A 7502-nucleotide genomic window follows, 5' to 3' on the forward strand; every position below is an offset into this window, starting at 1 on the left:
TTTCGAAGAAATCGATCACACCAACAGCATATCATCCATGTATACAATCAATATGAAACTTATTCGTAAGCGGAACTTTCATTTCGAACAAATATTTTTCATATCATATGTGAAGTCGATCGAAAAACGACTAAGTCCCAGACGCTCCGCCGACACGATACGAACCAAACATAATATTATAATATCATCATTCAGATGACCCTATCGACTATATCATATTCATATTGACGATATACGACATCCATATAAAAATTATAAATACCAATGGCATCGTTATAGATGTGAAATAATAATTTCATATCATACACTTGGAAAAATTTCTAAGTCCAGTCATTACACGAACCGGGAGGGTGTTACACAAAAATCTTTAATAATTTCCGTATTTCGAAGAAATCGATCACACCAACAGCATATCATCCATGTATACAATCAATATGAAACTTATTCGTAAGCGGAACTTTCATTTCGAACAAATATTTTTCATATCATATGTGAAGTCGATCGAAAAACGACTAAGTCCCTAATGTTTCATACATAGCCATTATAAAATGTAAAAATTAAAAAAAAACTTTTTTATTTCACATGTTCTTTATATTTTATTATTTATAGTATTTTAATTGAACATATAATGCCATTTATATATTAGAAATGTATAAAATACGAACTTTTAAAATTTTTGTAATACACGAACCGGTCCCAGATTTACCGAATGTCAATTTCTGGCCCTCGCATATATAGGAGGTGGCGGCGCGTGTGGTGGGTCCGCGTCGTCACGTTGCGTACTGTAGGTTGATAGGCGTCGAAGGGAGTTGGTTATATGAAAATATCACATCGTGCAATAGATGTTGATATAAAAATATTATCACATCGTATATTCGATGTTGATAATATAATAATGAAAAATGAAAAAAATATCTCATCATTTCTTTGATGTTGATAAAATATGTATGTGAATGATGATAATGAAAAATGAAAAATATCTCGTCATATCTTTGATGTTGATATAATAATGAAAAATGAAAGTATCTCATCATATTTTTGATGTTGATAATATAAATAAGAGACAAAAAAAAAAAAAAAATTTTTTTTTTTTTTAATTTAAAAATTATTTCGAATGAAATAATTGTACGTACGTGTACGTACGTTTGAATGATGAAAAAGTACGCTTCGAGAAATCCTCCTAATAACCTTCTTCCTTCGACAAAAACTTCTCTGTGTTGACCGCCGACGGTCGTCGCGTAGTACTTAGCTATACATATCACGATGTGTTTCACACAACGTTTTATAATGGTTAGTATGAAGCGTGATCGTTCTAACGGGGTCGTATTGTACAAAATTTGCTTCCGTCGTGTTGCGCGTAAGTGTGACCGCCGGAGACAATCCCTTAGTAGATAATCCGCCCGAAATAGAATCTATTGGTACTAGATCTCTCTAACACCGTGCGATGATACCGATGTTTGACGTGTCGTATTTGTTAACGCATATATGACAATGTTAACCGATATTAAAGGTGTACGATCTCGTTATAAAAGTAACGATCAACAATATGAAACTTTTTGATGCGTTCAAAAGTTTTCATAATAAATATATATATAATATATATAAAATATGAATAAGAAAGAGAGGAGGAGGAGTATGATATAAAATGTGTGTGTATATTTCAAAGAAAATATACAAAAATGAATAAATAAATAAAAACAAAATAATAATCAGGCCACCGTTACGTGCCCTCGCTTCCTATACCACAATATAAGAGCGAACGCGTACGATGCGCTCTCGATTGAGAGTTAACTAAAATTAGCTAGCTCCCTGGTTGATCCTGCCAGTAGTTATATGCTTGTCTCAAAGATTAAGCCATGCATGTCTCAGTGCAAGCCGTATTAAGGCGATACCGCGAATGGCTCAATATATCAGTTTTGGTTCCTTAGATCTTACTCAGTTACTTGGATAACTGTGGTAATTCTAGAGCTAATACATGCAATCAGAACTCTGACCAGTGATGGGATGAGTGCTTTTATTAGATCAAAACCAATCGACGGAGGGCCTCGCGTCCGAAGTCGTTAATTTTGATGAATCTGGATAACTTTTGCCGATCGCATGGTCAAGTACCGGCGACGCATCTTTCAAATGTCTGCCTTATCAACTTTCGATGGTAGTTTCTGCGACTACCATGGTTGTCACGGGTAACGGGGAATCAGGGTTCGATTCCGGAGAGGGAGCCTGAGAAACGGCTACCACATCCAAGGAAGGCAGCAGGCGCGCAAATTACCCACTCCCGGCACGGGGAGGTAGTGACGAAAAATAACGATACGGGACTCTTACGAGGCCTCGTAATCGGAATGAGTACACTTTAAATATTTTAACGAGGAACAATTGGAGGGCAAGTCTGGTGCCAGCAGCCGCGGTAATTCCAGCTCCAATAGCGTATACTAAAATTGTTGCGGTTAAAAAGCTCGTAGTTGCATTTGTGCGCCGCGCTGTCGGTGCACCGCATCCGCGGTGATACTGACACGTCTGCGGAGCATATCGTCGGTGAGCCGGCGGTAAAACGCCGGTTCAATATCAAAATCCTATCGCGGTGCTCTTCAGTGAGTGTCGAGATGGGCCGACAATTTTACTTTGAACAAATTAGAGTGCTCAAAGCGGGCTCAAAACGCCGCTTGAATATTTCGTGCATGGAATAATAGAATATGATCTCGGTTCTATTTTGTTGGTTTTCAGAACTCCGAGGTAATGATTAATAGGATAACTGGGGGCATTCGTATTGCGACGTTAGAGGTGAAATTCTTGGATCGTCGCAAGACGAACATCAGCGAAAGCATTTGCCAAAGGTGTTTTCATCAATCAAGAACGAAAGTTAGAGGTTCGAAGGCGATTAGATACCGCCCTAGTTCTAACCGTAAATATGTCATCTAGCGATCCGCCGACGTTATTACAATGGCTCGGCGGGCAGCTTCCGGGAAACCAAAGATTTTGGACTCGGGGGGAGTATGGTTGCAAAGCTGAAACTTAAAGGAATTGACGGAAGGGCACCACCAGGAGTGGAGCCTGCGGCTTAATTTGACTCAACACGGGAAATCTCACCAGGCCCGGACACCGGAAGGATTGACAGATTAATAGCTCTTTCTTGATTCGGTGGGTGGTGGTGCATGGCCGTTCTTAGTTGGTGGAGCGATTTGTCTGGTTAATTCCGGTAACGAACGAGACTCTAGCCTGCTAAATAGGCGTCGTCATTTAGGTGTGAGCGATTTCGGTCGTTCAACTCACTGACGGCGTATTAAAATTCTTCTTAGAGGGACCGGCGGCTTCGAGCCGCACGAGATTGAGCAATAACAGGTCTGTGATGCCCTTAGATGTCCTGGGCCGCACGCGCGCTACACTGAAGGAATCAGCATGTTCTCCCTGGCCTAGAGGCCCGGGCAACCCGTTGAAACTCCTTCGTGCTGGGGATTGGGGTTTGCAATTATCCCCCATAAACGAGGAATTCCTAGTAAGCGCGAGTCATAAGCTCGCGTTGATTACGTCCCTGCCCTTTGTACACACCGCCCGTCGCTACTACCGATTGAATGATTTAGTGAGGTCTTCGGACCGACACGCGGTGGCTTCACGGCCGTCGGCGTTGCTGGGAAGTTGACCAAACTTGATCATTTAGAGGAAGTAAAAGTCGTAACAAGGTTTCCGTAGGGGAACCTGCGGAAGGATCATTAACGTTATATAACATCCGATATCAAAGCGATATCAGGATGATTATGATAATATTATATATCCAAGTAAAAAGAGAGACACATATATAAAAATATATGATGCAAATTAAAAAAAAAAAAAGATGAAAGGGGCGGCATCTCAATAGAAATTAAATATATCTCAAAATAATATATAAATGAAAGGAAAATAAATAAATATTAAACAAAAAAAAAACAACTCTACACAAGCGTGTTATGATGTTTTTGAATGAATAAAAAATATAAAAGATGTCAGGGGCGGGACATCAAAATAAAAAGAGACACACAAAAACATACACTCGATTACGCCTAGCGTGTTGTCGTGTTGTTGTTGTGATGTTAAAAATAAATAAATAAATAAATAAATAAATGAAAGAGAGAGGTATATATAAGATGTGAAGGGGCCACATCTAAAAAATAAATAAATCTCCAAGGAGATCGAAATAATATTATGATGAAGGAGGAGGAAAAGATACGAAATTTAAAACGATTTGACGGATAAACGGATTCATTAGCGTCCCTTCCTTATCCGATACGCACATATGCACTGTATGAGCATACAATTTATATACTCTTGATGTATATATACGTATATGTTAAAACCAGATAACGTTGTAACTCGAAAGCGATATACTAGATATCATTGATTCATCCTATGTTTCTTAACTCTGGTAGATCTCATTTGACATAGACCGGTAAGAATCCGCGCCGCGAGTCTCTTGACGACTACTCAAGACCTTAATAAGTCTAGTCCGAGTTCTGTTTACTTGGTTGGATCAAGGGCGATTAGAGTGAACGTATAATCTGGGCGTTGAAGATAACATGCTGTGGTATATAGCGCTACTATCATTATCTTGTCATTTCGTTAATTCGTTAGGGACACTCTGAGTTTTTTATGCGGTCCGGTGGATTAGTTGTTTACCGTACGTTAACCACACGGGTAAATCCGGTGGGTCGGTTAGTCCACTTGGAGAGAACGTGGTGTGATACGTTTCGTTTGTCATGTCGTTCGCGTCTTTCTATATTATATATCAACATATCACATGTCAATGTGAAATATGTATGTATGTATAAGTAGATTTGATCGCGTCCGTAGGCAATATGAGGCGTATTGCAGCGTTATATAAATGGCAACACCCCCTATATGCGCACGATTGCCCTCTTTGTTTTTTTTTTTTTTTTTTAAAAAAAAAAGAAAATTTAAATGGTGAGCGTCGCCGTACACATGATATATTTATAAAAATCACTACCCTGAACGGTGGATCACTTGGCTCGCGGGTCGATGAAGAACGCAGTTAACTGCGCGTCATAGTGTGAACTGCAGGACACATTTGAACATCGACATTTCGAACGCACATTGCGGTCCGTGGAGAAATATCCAGGACCACTCCTGTCTGAGGGCCGGCTGTATAAAATAATACACCACACTGTTCCATCACGGTATGACACCTCATAACGCACGCGAACACAGAAAGAATTACATCCATCGCGCACAGACTCGCACATATACGCCACGGAAGTGTCGTTGTGTGTTCGTAGTGTGTGTGTGTATGTGTTTGTTCAGTTCGAATTATGTGTATCGTAGTTTTGTTGTTGTCGACTGTGCGAACATATGACGGTTCCGACGACTGCTAATGATCTTTTTATTCTTTTATTGTTCTCTTTCTGACGAGACACAAACAGCACGAGAACACGACACACGCACAAACACGACGTCGTACCGCACGCGCGTGAGCGCGAACGCCTCCCTCTCGTAGTACACAGAAAAGACTATGATATCTTATTATGTGTCATTATACGAATCGGAGTTGTCGCACTCGTCGTAGTCGTCGTCGTCGTCGTCGTTGTCGTAGTCGTCGTTGTTGCTGTTGTGACCCATCATAGTGAGAGATTTAAATTGAATTATTGATTGTTTGCAAGTTCGTTTGTCCGTTTAAATATTATATGAGAAATATATATATACACACACGTATATGAAGACTATGAAACATTTTTTTCATTGTGTGAATATATCACATCGAAGTCGCGTGAGTGTTGTTGTCTGTGTATATGGTATGTATATATTATATAATACACCAACGATACTTAGTTACGCCTCGATCAAACAAGTGACACGAGATCGCATCTAGCGTCTGAGCATATATAATATGTGAAGACGGAAACGCACGACACCCGCACAAAAAAATATGAATCTTTGTATGTGTTTGTGTGTGTGTGATACGCGCGATGTTTTGCTGCAGAGAGCGTGATCCTTGCTCCCATCGTTGATCCGTTGCTTTATGATTATGATAATTGTGAAGCGATACGGTGATGTGAGAGGGTAAGAGAAGGTATCCGATGCTCTTTCGTATGCGATTACGTCGTCGTCGTTATTATGCACTTACACATCTACGTCTCTGATTTCAAGATATTTTTTTTGTCGATGTATGAGCGTTTTATGTTTTCTGTGTCCGATCGTTGTGCGTTTCTATTGTGTCGTTAAGGTCTGTGTTATTAATATTTTATATATATCGTTACGTGGACATCGAACGAAAACAACGCAATATCGCGCCTTCGTATATATGTGTGATATGTAATAAAACGATGAAAATCGAATTTGAGTGTTTCAAATATATAGTTATTCAATGTATGTGTTGTGTGCAAAAAAAAAGTAGGCGGACACGACGTCCGAAGAGTGCATCGACGCCGTTTATGAAACCGAAACACTATCACAATCATATATTGTGTGTGTATAATTCGCGCAGACACGAGTACGTGAATCGTGCAGACTACCACACTGCGTGTGCGTGTGTGTGTATGTATAAACGTACTCGGTGTGTGTGTGTGATCATATCGCACATTATATTATATGTATGTAAGATTCGTGTTTTAGTTTTGTGGCGTCGTAGCGCTGACGGATATCGCGTCTGCCTCGTTTTTTTATCGTTGGCCTCAGATCAGGGAGGATCACCCGCCGAATTTAAGCATATTAGTAAGCGGAGGAAAAGAAACTAACTAGGATTTCCTTAGTAGCGGCGAGCGAACAGGAAACAGCCCAGCACTGAATCCCGCGGTTGTAACGATCGCGGGAGATGTGGTGTTCGGGAGGTTCCGCTTTCTCGTCGTCGCCGCTCCTGTCCAAGTTCGTCTTGAACGGGGCCGTTTTCCCGTAGAGGGTGCCAGGCCCGTAGCGACGGAGCGAGACGGCGAGAGGGACACTCCTCAGAGTCGGGTTGCTTGAGAGTGCAGCCCTAAGTGGGTGGTAAACTCCATCTAAGGCTAAATATTACCGCGAGACCGATAGCGAACAAGTACCGTGAGGGAAAGTTGAAAAGAACTTTGAAGAGAGAGTTCAAGAGTACGTGAAACCGTTCAGGGGTAAACCTGCGAAACTCGAATGAACGAACGGAGAGATTCATCGTCGCTCGGCGGCGTACGGGCGTCGCGCCTCGATGTCGTGCTTGCGTCACGCAAGTGGCGTACGGCATGACACGGGTCGCGTCCGTCGACGTTCGCCGAAGGCGTGCACTTCTCTCTTAGTAATACATCGCGACCCGTTCGATGTCGGCATAAGCGCCGTTCGGGAGTCCAATCGTCGCGTTCACGCGTGGCGGCTGGACCGTGACGGTGGCCTGCCGGCTGTCGGACGGTAGTACAAAATCGTACAATATACGAATCGCGCACGCGTCTCAAAACGCGTCCGGCCCGACGCAAGCGTGCGCCGCATACAGTCTCTGTCCTGCCCGAGTGCGGATAGGGGCGCGGTGCTGCTGTCTGTCGCCGCCGTGCTGTCTCGGACTG

The 7502-nt window shown here is 41.8% G+C and overlaps 3 non-coding genes across 3 annotated transcripts in view; all 3 read left to right on the forward strand.

Annotated features, from left to right (window-relative positions):
- The first annotated feature begins 1806 nt into the window (after window positions 1-1806).
- LOC133319893 (small subunit ribosomal RNA) lies at window positions 1807-3707 on the forward strand. The gene has a single exon (XR_009753355.1). It is a non-coding gene; the product is annotated as a small subunit ribosomal RNA (ribosomal RNA).
- Window positions 3708-4969: 1262 nt separating this feature from the next.
- Window positions 4970-5126, forward strand: LOC133319892 (5.8S ribosomal RNA). Its single transcript, XR_009753354.1, has one exon. It is a non-coding gene; the product is annotated as a 5.8S ribosomal RNA (ribosomal RNA).
- Window positions 5127-6648: 1522 nt separating this feature from the next.
- The window catches only part of LOC116766084 (large subunit ribosomal RNA), a 4019-nt gene continuing 3165 nt past the window's right edge, over window positions 6649-7502 (forward strand). Inside the window, exon 1 of the ribosomal RNA XR_004353229.2 lies at window positions 6649-7502. This exon is cut by the window's right edge and continues 3165 nt beyond it. This is a non-coding gene — a ribosomal RNA (large subunit ribosomal RNA).

The sequence above is a fragment of the Danaus plexippus genome, chromosome 31, assembly GCF_018135715.1.
Source record: "Danaus plexippus chromosome 31, MEX_DaPlex, whole genome shotgun sequence".
NCBI classification, from domain to species: Eukaryota; Metazoa; Arthropoda; class Insecta; order Lepidoptera; family Nymphalidae; genus Danaus; species Danaus plexippus.